At 40.5% G+C, this 15,843-nt stretch overlaps 1 protein-coding gene across 6 annotated transcripts in view; it reads right to left on the reverse strand.

Moving 5' to 3' along the window:
* TENM2 (teneurin transmembrane protein 2) overlaps positions 1 to 15,843 on the reverse strand; it is a 1,191,402-nt gene that overhangs the window by 573,337 nt on the left and 602,222 nt on the right. The window contains exon 1 of one of the 6 annotated variants that reach the window (XM_070414460.1): positions 10,783 to 10,859. The exons of the other annotated variants lie outside the window; for them this stretch is intronic. The gene's annotated coding sequence lies outside the window, so the exon portion shown is untranslated. Of the gene's footprint in view, positions 1 to 10,782; positions 10,860 to 15,843 lie in introns of those variants that run through there. 6 annotated transcript variants of the gene reach the window in all.

The following is a 15,843-nucleotide window of genomic DNA, read 5'->3' on the forward strand; positions in this document are numbered from 1 at the left end:
ACTAATCCCAGAAGCTTCTGATGGGCTTTTCCCTCTCCTCCACGATTCCCCGAGGCACAATGCTAAATCCCTCAAAAATCAGACAAATATTAAGCCACGGAAGCATGGATTAAATCAACGTTTCCCTTCCATTTCAATGAGTTATTATTTAAAATAAAACCCACAAAGCAATGTTTTTAAAAGTCTACATCCCAAAGTAAAACATGGAAATTGCCTGATTAATGCAGATAGCCACTCACCAATTTATATTCTTGAACTCAAGAGAATCATTTAGCTAATTGTATAGGTGATTATTATGCTTTTCACAGAAGTGTGTATCATGCATTTAGAATTTTTAAATTGCATCTCCAAGAGAATCCTCTCAAATCTAATTATTGTATACTTAGAATTTTCCATAATCAGCTAAGAGATTGATTTGTTTCTTTAAAGAAAAAATCTTTTAAATATGTGGAAATCCTCTTGTGAGAAGATAAATTAAACTTTTAAAAATAATTAAATAGGCCTTTTATAAAAACTAGGCTGAAACATACATTGAAATAACTGGTTAATAATAATAAATAAAAAACTCTTCCACATATATTTCTTGCCAAATATTTAAAGTTGAGTGTGTGTTTACAAAACAACAACAAAAAAACACAGGTTGTATCAATAAGTAAATAATAGTAAGAATTCTATACTTGGAAAAAGTTTCTGATGTTTCAGAAATTATTTTGAGATAAAGTGCTGATAAACTACTGAGTTTGGAGAATAGGGGAAATTCTTTGAACTTCATGTACTAGTGATCGGTTCAATTTTCAAAGAGCTGCTTCTTTAAATTTGGTCTACTAAAAAAAAACAGATAAGCATTTAGAGAACGTTTTTAGAAAAAAATAGAAAAGGAAGACAGAAAGAAACAAAGGAAGAAAAAAGGAGGAAGAAAGGGAGGAAGAAACTCCATGAGATGGTTTGTTCCTCTGTGTCCTTGGAGAGGAACAATGAAAGAACTAGTTTTGAGAACTCTTGTCAGTGATCTGAAATCTATTCTTACTCATGTGTTCCTATCAGTCTTTTTAAACAGTCACAAATCCACAGTGTATGACACTTATTTATAAACTAGAGGCCCGATGCATGAAATTCCTGCAAGAGTAGGCCTTCCTTCCCCCGGCTGCCGGCACCGGCTTCCCTTTGGCATCTGGGACCTGGGTTTTCCTCTGGCTGCAGGCAGGCACCGGGGACCTGGGCTTCCCTGGCAGCCCCGGCTTTGTCCCAAAGGATGTCCGATCTAATTAGCATATTACACTTTTATTATTATAGACTAGAGGCCTGGTGCATGAATTCGTGCACTGGTGGGGTCCAGCCAGCCCGCCCTGATGGGGCCCGACTGGGGAAGGGGCAGGCAGGGGGGAGGGGCCGTGGGCAGTTGAGGGGGGTGGCAATCGAGCCAGATCATGCCGGTTGGCCACTGCAGTGTGCATCATAGCAACCAGTCATTCTGGTTGTTCTGGTTGTTCTGCTGTTCAGTCGCTGGGCTTTTATATATATATACTAGAGGCCCGGTGCACAGATTCGTGCACCTGTGGGGTCCCTTGGCCTGGCCTGTGGGGATCGGGCCAAAACTGGCTCTCTGACATCCCCCAAGGGGTCCCGATTGTGAGAGGGCACAGGCCAGGCTGAGGGACCCCACTGGTGCACGATTGGGGCCAGGGAGGAACCATGGGAGGGCTCCAGGGTGTGTCTGGCCCATCTCGCCCAGTCCTGATTGGCTGGACCCCAGCAGCAAGCTAACCTACCGGTCGGATTGTCTGCCCCCTGGTGGTCAGTGTGCATCATAGCGAATGGTCAAATGAATGGCCAGACACTTAGCATATTAGACTTTTATTATATAGGTATTATGTACTGCTGTATTACATCTACTATATTACATGTTATTAAATGTATACAACATTAACAAGTATGCAATAAAGTAAGTGACAGGAAGTTCAATAGCTCATTTCTACATCATATTCAAGAAACACTGCCCTAGACAATGGCAATGTCAATACTTTAAAATATGGGATTTTTTCCATAGGGACTTCAATATGTCAGTATCTCTTAACATTTTGATTTGCCCAAAATGGGGCCATCCATTAAAACCAATGTCTAAATCTTTTAGTTTACTTCATTAAAAAATCGCTTTTTGGTGTTCATCTCTTTGACTGTAGTCAAAGAAAAAGAAAAGTATTTTCAAGGACAAATGAATGCTTTGGGAGGCTTTTGATGCATTGAAGCTTTGTTTAATAGTTCCTCCCTGGCTGAGTAAGTTGGAGAACTTAGGGGATTCAGGTGGGATTGCTTAAAGGTAAGTACATGGTAAAAGAACTTTATTTACAGAGCCATCAATTTTCTTTATGAAGCTGGGACTACAGAGAGAACATTGGACTATGAATCAGAAGACATGGGTGCTAGCACAAGAGGTAAATCTGCAACTAAGTAGTTGGATGACCTTGACCAAGTCATTTAACTTTTCTGTCTCTCTTTAAAAAAATAAATTCAACCAAACTCCCATACATTTATAGAGCCTTCTATGTGGTTTGTATAATAAAAAATAATCACATGAACCATAACACTTTTAAGCACCTCTAAGACTCCAAAAAGAGAATTTCTAATTTTACAGATATTTTCTCTTAATTTTGTGAGATTTTAACATTTAAATTATTTTCAAAGTCTATGCCATATCAGCAGAATGCCTTGCTTGTAGCAATAACCTGGATATGCTTCCCGAGGCTACATGGGAATGCAATCATTGGCCAAATAGTCATAAAATGTAAGTGTCTTACAAACAGAAACAAAAGCAAGGGTTTTCAAAAATTCTTGGATCATCAGACTCTCTTGCTGAGCTCTTTTGAATCCCATGTCACAACCTTGGTACCTATGAGTCAGTACATCTGAGCCACAAATTTGTTTCCAAAGCCCAAGTTTTCTAGCAACCAACTCAAAGAGGAAGCCCAAGCAGTTACAACACCCCTGGTCTACACAATACAGACCAAAGCAATTGCTCAGGAAAAGCCCAATCATTCCTTATGCAACAGGAGGAAATTTCTCTTTTGGGATTGAATCAATGATCCAAAGCAAAATTGCTGTTGGTTATAAAAAATACAGCCTTTCACATCAGGATTACAAAACGGTCTATTTTGTTCTCTGAGCTATAATTCTGGGGATGGATTTCCATTGAGGAATCAAGTCTCTCTTTTGAAGGATTATATTTAAAGGAGGTTACAGTACCTAAATCATACAAGGTTACTAATTAATATTTGTGTAAGGATGGAAGAAAATAAAGAACAGAGGGAGGAAGCCACGGGAGGGTATAACTCATCTGCTAAAATTACATTTCCAGGAGGGAAGCTAAACCACAGGAATGGTTAGGTCCATTGGCACCACCAATTCATTTCTGCTTTAGGAAGATCCCTTAAGCTAATACTTGGAGAGCTTCAAGTGAGACTCTACCTGATATTATGGAGAAAATGTGCTTGGATTAAATCCAGTATTTGCCATGTGTTTTCAAGAATATTTTGACTGATTTGTTCCAATTATCCCTGAATGTCTTCTAAGAGGTTTCCTCTCTAAATTCCACTCATTTTTCAAGGGCCAATTCAAGTCTTTTTTTTTTTTTTTTTTTTTTTTTTTTTTTTTTTTTTTTTTTTTTATTTTTATTTTTATTTTTTATTTTCCTCTTAAAGTATTACAAAGGGTATTACATAAGTATCCTTTTTCCCCCCCCCGCCCTTGACAAACCACTACCCTCCCTTACCCCCCAGTGTCTTATGTCCATTAGTTATGCTTATATGCATGCATACAAGTCCTTCGGTTGATCTCTTACTCCCCTCCCTCCTGCCCCCCAACTCTCTCTGGCCTTCCCACTGCAGTTTGACAATCAGTTTGAGGCAGCTCTGCCTCTGTATCTATTATTGTTCAAAAGTTTGTAATGGTCTTTATTATCCATGAATGAGTGAGATCATGTGGTATTTTTCCTTCATTGACTGGCTTGTTTCACTTAGCATAATGCTCTCCAGTTCCATCCATGATGTTGCAAATGGTAGGAGTTCCTTCTTTTTAACAGCAGCATAGTATTCCATCGTGTAGATGTACCACAGTTTTCTAATCCATTCATCTACTGATGGGCACTTAGGCTGTTTCCAGATCTTAGCTATGGTGAATTGTGCTGCTATGAACATCTGGGTGCATATATCCTTTCTGATAGGTGTTTCTGGTTTCTTGGGATATATTCCTAGTAGTGGGATCACAGGGTCAAATGGGAGTTCCATTTCCAATTTTTTGAGGAACCTCCATACTGCCTTCCATAGTGGCTGCACCAGTCTGCATTCCCACCAGCAGTGCACAAGTGTTCCTTTTTCTCCACATCCTCTCCAGCACTTGTCGTTTGTTGATTTGTTGATGATGGCCATTCTGACAGGTGTGAGATGGTACCTCATTGTTGTTTTGATTTGCATCTCTCGGATGATTAGTGACTTTGAGCATGTTTTCATATGTCTCTTGGCTTTCTGAATGTCCTCTTTTGAAAGGTGTCTATTTAGATCCTTTGCCCATTTTTTGATTGGATTGTTTATCTTCTTTTTGTTAAGTTGTAAGAGTTCCCTATAAATTTTGGAGATTAAGCCCTTATCCGATATGACGTTGGCAAATATGTTTTCCCACGAGGTGGGTTTTCTTGTTGTTTTGTTGATGGTTTCTTTTGCTGTGCAGAAGCTTTTTATTTTGATGTAGTCCCATTTGTTCAGTTTCTCTTTAGTTTCAACTGCCCTAGGAGCTGTATCAGTGAAGAAATTGTTTTGGCATATGTCTGAGATTTTGTTGCCTTTGTATTCTTCTAGAATTTTTATGGTTTCCTGTCGTACATTTAAGTCCTTTATCCATTTTGAGTTTATTCTTGTGTATGGTGTAAGTTGGTGGTCTAGTTTCATTTTCTTGCATATGTCTGTCCAATTTTCCCAACACCATTTATTGAAGAGACTATCTTGGCTCCATTGTATGTTCATGCCTCCTTTGTCAAAAATTAATTGAGCATATTGGTTCGGGCTAATTTCTGGACTCTCTATTCTATTCCACTGATCTATATGTCTGTTCTTGTGCCAGTACCAGGCAGTTTTGAGAACAGTGGCTTTGTAATACAGCTTGATATCTGGCATTGAGATCCCACCTACTTTGTTCTTTCTCAGGATCGTTGCAGCTATTCGGGGTCTTTTTTTATTCCAGATGAATTTTTGGAGAGTTCGTTCTAGATCTTTGAAGAAGGCCATTGGTATTTTAATGGGAAGTGCGTTGAATGTATAGATTGCTTTGGGTAGTATGGACATTTTAATGATGTTGATTCTACCAATCCAAGAACATGGTATGTTCTTCCATCTGTTTATGTCTTCCTCTATCTCTTTTTTCAACGTCCTGTAGTTTTCTGAGTAGAGGTCTTTAACCTCTTTAGTTAAGTTTATTCCTAGGTATCTTAATTTTTTTGGTGCGATGGTAAATGGGATTGTTTTTCTGATCTCCCTTTCTGAAAGTTCACTGTTGGTGTATAGAAATGCCTCAGATTTCTTGGGGTTAATTTTGTATCCTGCTACATTGCCAAATTCATGTATTAAGTCTAGTAGCTTTTTGATGGAGTCTCTAGGGTTTTGTATGTATAATATCATGTCATCTGCAAATAAGGACAGTTTTACTTCCTCTTTTCCAATTTGGATGCCTTTTATTCCTTCTTCTTGCCTAATTGCAATGGCTAATACTTCCAGTACTATGTTGAACAGGAGTGGTGAGAGTGGGCATCCCTGTCTTGTTCCTGTTCTTAGGGGAAATGGTGTTAGTTTTTGTCCATTGAGTATGATGTTGGCAGTGGGCCTGTCATATATGGCTTTTATTATGTTGAGGTATGATCCTTCTATTCCCACCTTTTTGAGAGTTTTTATCAAAAATGGGTGTTGGATTTTGTCGAATGCTTTTTCTGCATCAATTGATATGACCATGTGGTTTTTTTCTTTCAATTTGTTTATGTGATGTATCACATTTATTGATTTACGGATGTTGTACCATCCTTGCATCTCTGGGATGAATCCTACTTGGTCATGGTGTATGATCCTTCTGATGTACTGCTGGATCCGATTTGCTAAGATTTTGTTGAGGATTTTGGCATCTATGTTCATGAGGGATATTGGCCTGTAATTCTCTTTCATTGTGATGTCTTTACCTGGTTTTGGTATTAGGGTGATGCTGGCTTCATAGAATGAGCTTGGAAGCGTTCCTTCCTCTTGAATTTTTTGTAGTAGTCTGAGGAGGGTAGGTTTTAGTTCTTCCTTGAATGTTTGGTAGAACTCCCCTGTGAAGCCGTCTGGCCCTGGGCTTTTGTTTGCTGGAAGCTTTCTGATGACTGCTTCAATTTCTTCCATAGTTATTGGCCTATTGAGGTTTTTAGATTCTTCCTGATTGAGTTTTGGAATGTTGTATTTTTCTAGGAATTTGTCCATTTCCTCCAGGTTGTCCAGTTTGTTGGAGTAGAGTTGCTCGTAGTATTGTTTAACAATCATTTGTATTTCTGTGGGGTCTGTTGTTATTTTGCCTCTATCATTTCTGATTTGGTTTATTTGGGACCTCTCTCTTTGCTTCTTGGTGAGCCTGGCTAGGGGTTTGTCAATCTTGTTTATCCTTTCAAAGAACCAGCTCTTGGTTTCATTGATTTTCTGTATTGTTTTTTTGGTCTCTATTTCATTGATTTCTGCTCTAATCTTTATTATCTCCTTCCTTCTGCTCACTCTGGGGTGTTCTTGTTGCTCTCTTTCTAATTCTTTGAGTTGTAGAGTTAGATGATTGACTACCATTTTTTCTTGTTTTTTGAGATAGGCCTGTAGAGCTATAAACTTCCCTCTCAGGACTGCTTTCATTGTGTCCCAGAGGTTTTGGATTGTTGTGTTTTCATTGTCATTAGTGTCCAGGATGTTTTTAATTTCTTCTTTGATGTCATCGGTAACCCAATCAATATTTAATAACATGCTATTCAGCTTCCAAGTGTTTGAGTATTTTGGGTTGTTTTTATTGTAGTTTATTTCTAACATTATGCCATCGTGGTCTGTGAAGAAGCTTTTTATGATTTCAATCTTCTTGAATTTGTGGAGACTTTGCTTGTGACCCAATATGTGGTCTATTTTTGAATATGTCCCATGAGCACCTGAGAGGAATGTATATTCCGCAGCTGTGGGGTGAAGTGTTCTGAAGATGTCAATTAAGTCCATCTGATCTAGTGAGTCATTTAGGATTGCTGTTTCTTTGCTGAGTTTTTGTCTAGCGGATTTATCCAGTGATGTCAGTGGTGTATTAAAGTCCCCTACTATGATTGTATTGTTGTCGATCTCTCCCCTGATATCTTCCAGAAGTTTTCTTATGTATGTGGGTGCTCCTGCATTGGGTGCATATATGTTTACCAGGGTTATATCTTCTTGTTGTATTGATCCCTTTAGTATTATGAAGTGGCCTTCCTTATCTCTGGTTATGGCCTTCACTTTGAGATGTACTTTGTCAGATATAAGTATTGCTACCCCAGCTTTCTTTTCCTTTCCATTTGCGTGAAAGATATTTTTCCATCCCTTCACTTTCAGTCTGTGTGAGTCCCTTCTAATGAGGTGGGTCTCTTGTAGACAGCAGATGTATGGGTCATGTTTTTTTATCCATTCAGCCACTCGATGTCTTTTGGTTGGAGCATTTAGTCCATTTACATTTAAAGTTATTATTGAAAGGTATTTGTTTGTAGCCATTTCTTTTTGTGTGTGTGTGTGTGGCTGTTTTCTTTCTGAGCTTGATATTTCTTCTTTTTACACCAGTCCCTTTAGCATTTCTTGCATGGCTGGCTTGGTGGTGATAAACTCCCTTAGCCCTTTTTTGTCTGTGAAGCTTCTTATTTCCCCTTCAATTTTGAATGATAGCCTTGCTGGATAGAGTATTCTTGGATTCAGTCCTTTGCTTTGCATCACTTTGTAGATTTCCGTCCATTCTTTTCTGGCCTGATGTGTTTCTGTTGAGAAATCATTTGATAATCTAATGGGAGATCCCTTGTATGTTACTTTCCGTCTCTCTCTTGCAGCCTGTAAGATTCTCTCTTTATCCTGAACATTTGCCATGGTAATTATGATGTGTCTTGGTGTGGGTCTTTTCGGGTTCACCTTGTTTGGGACTCTCTGGGCTTGTGTGACTTTTTTCTTCCCCACCTCAGGGAAGTTTTCTGATATTATTTCTTCGAATAGGTTTTCTAATCCATGTTCATCTTTCTGTTGTTCTGGCACCCCTATTATTCGTATGTTGTTTCGTTTCATGTTGTCCCAAAGCTCCCTTAGGCTCTCCTCCTGTCTTTTAATTTTTTTCTCCATTTGCCGTACAGTTTGAGTGTGTTTTGCTTCCTTGTCTTCTAATTCACTAATTCGGTCCTCCGCTTCTCCCAGTCTACTGTTGATACTTTCAATGGAGTTTTTTATTGAAGCTATGTCACTCTTCATTTCTTCTTGGGACTTACTTAAGTTGTTGATTTTTTCATCTGTTTCTTCTAGCTTCTTGCATAAGTAGTTGAGTTTTTCATCTGTTTCTTCTTGCTTCTTGAACATGTGGTGCATGTACTCTAGGAACCTTATTCTGAATTCTTTTTCCGTCATGTTGCATATCTCTGTCTCACTTAGCTGCTTTTCTGGCGAGTCCTCCTTTTCTTTCCTTTGGGGGTTTCTTTGCCTACCCATGTTTGATCTCGCTGACATATGTAGGTGTTGAGGTGTTCAGTGGCTGCTCCCTGGGTGGCAGGGGCTCCTTGGGTTGTGGTTGCTGCTGAGACGGTTGCGGTAGCAGCTGCTTTCCAGTTGGCAGCAGCTCCTCTGGTGGGTGTTGTTCACAGCTGTGTTGGCTCTTCTGGCTGGTGGGGGGAGGCTTCACGTACAGTTGCTGTTCCACAGACAGAGGGTGTGGTGATCAGGAGGCTGTGGTGATCAGGAGGCTGCGGTGATCAGGGGGCTGCTGTTGCTTGGATCTGCTGCGTTGATTTAAAGGCACAAAATACAACAGAGCAAGGCACAACGTACCAGGCACTGAACACAAGTATATTCACAATATTAATAACTCCAAATAAAGGTGACCACCCGAATTAAGAGAATTAGGGGATAAGGGAGAAAGAAGAGAAGAAGATAAAAGAGAGAACAGAAAAGAAAAATAAGAAAAAAACAAACAAAAAAGGAGTGCAAAAATAGAATTGGGAAAAAAGAGGGGGGAAAAAAAGAGAGCGAAAAAAGAGAATGAAGTAGAAGTGGGGAAGAGACTCCCCGTATGAGGAGCAAACTCCAATAGAACTGCCACTAATCTCAACAAATTCCAGCAACAGATCCCTGGAGATGAATGCAAACTACAAACCACCAATAATATCCAGAGGGGTAAGGGAAAACAGAAGCACAAAAATAGCTGGGGTGGGGTGGGGGAGGGAAGGGAAAAACCAGCAGAAAAAAAAAAAGAAAAAGAAAAAGAAAAAGAAAAACAACCTCACAACCAGTCCTAAAAAAGAAGAAAAAACACAAAACAAAACAAACAAACAAATTAAAAAAAAAAAAAAAAAAAAAAAAAAAGCCCAATATATTCAACAATCAAGAAAACAATAGAAAGATAAGAGAGAAAAAAAATGGTTGGAAAGTGAAGAAGGATAAAGAATAGGTGTATAAGGATTTAGAGCAGTAGATTGGAACTAGGATATATAAGTAGGGTGGAATTAGACAGGGGGTAAAAAGAGGGAATTGGGAAAGTCTGGAGCAGGAATAGGGTAAGAGAAACAGGACACCAAAAGGGGAAAAGTAAGGAAGAGGGTTTTAGCAAAGAGGTGGAATTGAGATAGGGAAAATTAATGCTAAAGGAACGATGAAAATAGAATGGAGAACACTAATCCCAAAAGAAAATAAAGAGAAAATAAAATGGCACTTTAAAAAATGGTAAAATGGTAGGAGTAATAATACTGGTTAAAAATAAAAATGTGGTAATTGAAAGGGTAAAATCAGGTGATGGAAAAAGAAGAAAAAGAGAAAAAAAAATTGGTTTCTTAGTAAAAAGGTGAAAAAATTAAAAAGAAAAAGAAAAAGAAAAAATTTGCAGTAGTGATGGTCTTTCGGTTCTTCTACTCTTCAGCCTGGTTCGCCTTGGTCCTGCCAGGTATTTAGGAGAGTGTTGCCTGCATTACACTGTTCCTCCGTGTTGTAAATCACAGTCCTGATTTTAAAGCAGGCCGTATTTGTGATCCAGTCTGCCTTAATTTGTATTCCCCTAAGAGTCAGTTTGTGGCTCAACCTCTGGGTGGCAGTGTTTTTGGGTTGGCCTCTGAGGCTATACAGCTTCTCTATCCTTTTTTAATCCTTACCCTGCTCTGTGTTGTTGGTGGGACTGAAAATCCCTCTATAGGCCAGACCCTGGTAACTCCCAGGGACTAATCAGCTTGTTTTAGTCCTTTATCTCATACAGGGTGGAATCTGGGTGTGGCTGTGCTCCTTGCCTGGGGGGCTGGGGGGAGGAATTCCACCCTCTGGAGGAATGGCTGCCCCAGTCCTGGGCCCAGGGGGGTCTCAGCACTCAATTCGCTGCCACCTCCTCCGGCTCCCCCTCTTTCCTCAGCCTCTCCCCAGATTCCCCTCGTCTGCACCTTCACCCTCTCTTCAGCACAGGTGAGTGTCTGTATCCGAACTGTCCTATGAGCAGGGTTCAGTGAAAACAAAGAAACAGACAAACGCCGGCCGGCCGCGGAAACGCTCCTCTTACCGGTCTGGGAAACGCTCCTCTTACCAGCACTGCATGGTCTGGGAAACGCTCCTCTCTTATGGGCACTGCACGGTCTGATCAGTTCCTCAGGATGCCCCCTTTAGTCTCAGTTCTCCGCAATCACAAAATCCAAATCTCAAATCTCCTGGCGCCAGCAAACCCGCGGAACTCCTTACCCTGGTCAGGGTCTGTGTCTGTCCCAAGAGACGCGGCTGTCTGCCATGCGGTCTCCCTCCGACCCTCTGGGCTCAGGTCTGGCAAACTTTCCTGCCCAGATCCCTGGTTTTTAACCTTTCCAGGGGAGGTCTGCCCTTCCAGGCTGCAAGCCGTCTCACCAGCTGAGTAAATTTGCCAATTCGGGGTGGGTGTTATTAGTTTCAGCTGCTTACTCCATTTGCTCCGGGACAAGACCTGGGACGCGTCTGCCTATATCGCCGCCATCTTGCTTCCTCCAAGTCTTAACTTTTTTTTTAACGAAAGCTTTTGCCAACAATTCTAGCCCTAAATATTTCTTCTCAAACTTTTATGAACACGTAAGTGTTGACAAGTATGTCTCATCAACCTGATAGGAATGTAAACTCTAGGAGCAGAGAGGCCATATCTGATAAATCTCTTCGCCCGAATTACTTAGGGAGCCTACTCAGGTTCTGCATTATCGCCTTTTCTATTTCCATTTCTGGGTCGTTACAAAATGCTGCTGGATACCGAATATTTAGCTCCAGTTTGAACTTCTAACTTCAGTTATTGCCTTACACCAACACCTCAAACTCAAACTCAAAATACCAAAGCTAAACTTGTTTCCTCCTAGGTTTGCTCTTTCAGTGATATTCTTTACTATGTAATCTAGAAAGCTTGCAAGTATTTTCAATTTCTCCTTCTACTAGCTCCCTACTTGCAATGTTTAAATTCTTTCAATTTTACTTCAGAATATGATATCAGATAGTGACTGAGAAATTATATTTTGAAGTGATAAAATGTTTGTAAAGCCATATCAACTTCGGTTTGTTTGTTTTTGTCAATGTAAACAAGAGTAGAGCATTTCCCTTAAGGGAATAATAAAAGAATGAAAAAGAATGAATGAGTGAATAAGTAAATAAAGAATTATGTTGAATAAAAATAGGTAGATTTTTATAGTACCTACTTGTGCTGGATACTTTACTTTACACATATACCTGAATGTGTGTGTGCATGCAAGTGTGGGCAAACATGCATATAACAGTCACTTACATTGGATCCAAAAAAGTAAAGGAGGGGAAGTTTATTCACTTCAGAACCCATAATTGGTTTATTTCTCTCAACTTGCTTTATTTCACTATGGCACTGGTGGGTGGCTGCCTGACAAATAGGTATTAAAAAGCTGATTCAACATGTAATGCTGAGTAGATTTATTGATTCTCTCCTCCAGTGTCACTTTGGCATTTTATTACGTTTATATGTATTCACATACTTCATAACAGGCCACTTTATTCAGCAAGAATATGGAACGATTTTCTCTGAGAGCTTTCTCTTTCCTGTGGGGTTACCTGGTATATTTGGGTCCAGGACACTCTGCCTCACAAATGCTGTCAGGATCAGCAGGACCAGTTGGGCAACAACTCTCTACTTCTCTCTCCTCAACAGGGAGTTTCTACAGATCTTTCAAGGGGGCTGAAAGGCTTGGGAAGGGAACCTACACGGGTGCTGTTGAAAACCCTCACTTCATCCTTGCAGACAAAGTATGGCAGAATTAGGTCCACTCACTGTCATTTCTTTGGCAGTAAACATATTGCCAGGATTAGTAAGAATTTGCTAAACATGCACCGAGTAGCAGACTTCATGGTAGGTCCTGAGGGTCCAATGTGAGGCAAACAGAACCATCTCCTGGCCTCACAGCACCCATAATCAAGGGAAAGGAGCAGATAACTAACCCGATAAATAAATAGATCACAATAATACAAAATCTGGGTTATGAAAAAGAAGGTCAATGTGTTTATGAGAGTGTGTGATAGGCATCCTGACCTAGTCTGGGGTGGTAGAGAATTGAGGGGTCAGGGAGGACTTTAATGAAGCAGAGTTTGAAGCAAAATCTAAAGGAGGAGTGGAAGTGAATGGGTAAAGGGTAAGAGGGTAGGAGGTAAGGAGAAGTTTCTTAGGAAGGTGACATGAGCTTAGAGTGGGAAGAAGCAATGCCAATCAGAAGACAAGGAAGATGGTCCCTGAGTAGGCACTCAGAGACTAAGGTGAGGATTCATAGGAAGTGAGGGCCAGGCTTTCTAGACCATGGAAAGCAATTTGGTCTCTATTCTAATGACAATGGGAAGCTCCTCCCTAGTGATTTAGAAAGGTACAATACAGGTGCAATGATGTAATTTCTACTTCAGAATGATTGGTCTGGTTGCATGGTAGAGAAGTGATTGGCAGGACTACATGGAGGTGAGAACTGACAGAGACTTGGATGGGGTAGCAGCTGTGAAGAGTAGAGTAGAGTAGACAGAGAGGCACTAATAAAGTAAATTCATCAGAACTGGATGGTCGGATAAAGGAAGGATAGAGAAGACAAAAGTCATACCTGGAAGCCACTTTGCTCTTTGTAGACTTAAAAAAAGTTCTCCTCATCTTTATTTTAAACTTTGCCATGAGTAATTCATCTCCTTGCTCTCAACACTGGATTTTTCTGTTTTAAAATGTGAATACTTGTATGAGTTTGTAACTGAGTTGGCATCCACTTCTTTAGAATGAATGTATGTAGCATTGATTCAGCAATTACTTAGGCTGTGTGGTGTAAATACATGGGCTAGGGAGTCAGACAGACTTGGGTTCAATCTCCAGGTCTTAATTACTAGCCATGGGCAATCATTTCACCTCTCTGAATTGTACTTGTCCCATCTGTAAAATGGGCATTATAACATACTAGAGGCCCGGTGCATGAAATTCATGCACTGGGGGTGGTTGTCCCTCAGCCCAGCCTGCACCCTCTCCAATCTGGGACCCCTCGGGGGATGTCTGACTGCCAGTTTAGGCCCGATCCCACAGGGACCGCTTCTGCCTGCCAGCCTGATCACCCCCTAACTGTTCCCCTGCTGGCCTGATTGATGCCTAACTGCTCCCCTGCCGACCTGATTGCCCCCAACTGCCTCCCCTGCTGGTCTGTTCACCCCCACCTGCCCTCCCCTGCTGGCCTGATTGCCCACAACTGCCCTCCCCTGCTGGCCATCTTGTGCCAGCCATCTTGTGGTGGCCATCTTGGGGTGGCCATCTTGTGATGATGCGAGGGTGTGACAGTCACCTAGGCTTTTATTAGTATAGATCAGTGGTCGGCAAACTGTGGTTCGTGAGCCACATGTGGCTCTTTGGCCCCTTGAGTGTGGCTCTTCCTAAGCCTTAGGAGTACCCTAATTAAGTTAATAACAATGTACCTACCTATATAGTTTAAGTTTAAAAAATTTGGCTCTCAAAAGAAATTTCAATCGTTGTACTGTTGATATTTGGCTCTGTTGACTAATGAGTTTGCTGACCACTGGTATAGATGTTTTACATATTATTTGTGAAGGTTAAATAAGTGGTGTAAAGTGGAATGTAGTAGAAATACGGTAAATACTGAACAAATGTTAGCTAATTTCCACCTTCAAAGACCTCTATTGGAGGGGCAGTAAAAATCCTGTTATACTCCATGTTAAGCCTGGAAGACCATATATAACTTGGGTGCACTTACATCATCTACTGTCCCCTCCTCCTCACTCTCTACATTTCAGCCATGTCTAACTTCTTTCTATCTCTGGACACACCCAGCTGGGTTCTATTTTAGGACCTTTGCTATAGTGATTTCTACTTTCTGGAAGAGTTGGATGCTTCCATTGATGGCACCTTCTGACCGTTCAAGCTTCAGCTCAAATGTCACACTCTCAGTGAAGCCTGCCCTGACCACCCTCAGTGAAGTGGCCCCTCTCTTTGTCATCTTCCATCCAATTATTTCATTGTATTTTCTTCATAGCCCATTCACTAGCTGAAGTTATTGTGTTTATTTCCTTCCAAACTTGCTATCTTTTGCGACTACAATACAGGATCAAGAGGGTCGGGATCTCATTTTCTTTACATCCTAGACAGCTACAACAGAACACGGCACATAGTTGGTATTCAATGAGTAACTGTTGAATGAGTGAAAGAATGAATAACAACCACAAGTAGAACTATGAGAAAGGAGCAATCTCTGCCAGTGGCCCACAACCCTGTTGGGGTGACATGAGAACATTGGGGAGCAGTTTTCTAAGTGGATTGAAAACAATCTATCTTCTTTATCATTTTGCCTGAGGAAGTGATTTCCCACTCAGAGGTTTTCCTGGTAGAGAATAGCTGATCATGGATATAGCTCCACGTATTTCTGCCTTGCTAATTTCTCCTCTGAGAAGTGATGCTCTTAGTACATTCCTAGAATACTGTTTCAGTTTTCCTTTAAATATCCTAAACATGGTGATTATATTTTAAATAATAAATGTTTGGGGAAGTGTGAGGGTCGAATCAGAGATTTTGTTTTTGAGACCAGTAGTCCCTGAAATGACCATATATTGCCTGGACCTTCTATGTCACCCAAAGGAATAAACTAGAATTTCCAAAATTATTGTCCCATTTCTTCTTCCTTTTAAAAAATTTTTACATAGAGACTGAATCACAAGATATAACAAGTAGTGCATTTCCATGTGATTATAACACACCCTGGGTGGTATCATCAGGGACAAGAAGAGCAATAACTTCCCCAAATCCCAGGGAGTTTTATTGCCTTAATGTAGTTGACTCTCTATAATAATGAGAAAACCAGACATCTGTATCTACTGGGCACTACAAAGGTGAGCACGGAATGTTATTATCACCCCATCTATGAGCCTCGAAAGTGTTCAGAATCTGGGAAACACCACCCTTCTTTATGTTCTAGTGTAAAGCCAATTCACGCACCTGCTCAGTCCTGGATTTTCTGTAACTTACTTCATCTGTTTGGGTCCAGAGAGACTGTGGTGTGATACAAACTAATCGAAAAATGAGTATAAGATTTAAGCGCACAGATTGTATGGGAAAAATGATTAAATATTA

The sequence above is a fragment of the Myotis yumanensis genome, unplaced genomic scaffold (genome assembly GCF_028538775.1).
Source record: "Myotis yumanensis isolate MYYU_CA2020_CCGP unplaced genomic scaffold, mMyoYum1.0.hap1 SCAF_5, whole genome shotgun sequence".
In the NCBI taxonomy this organism is placed as follows: Eukaryota; Metazoa; Chordata; class Mammalia; order Chiroptera; family Vespertilionidae; genus Myotis; species Myotis yumanensis.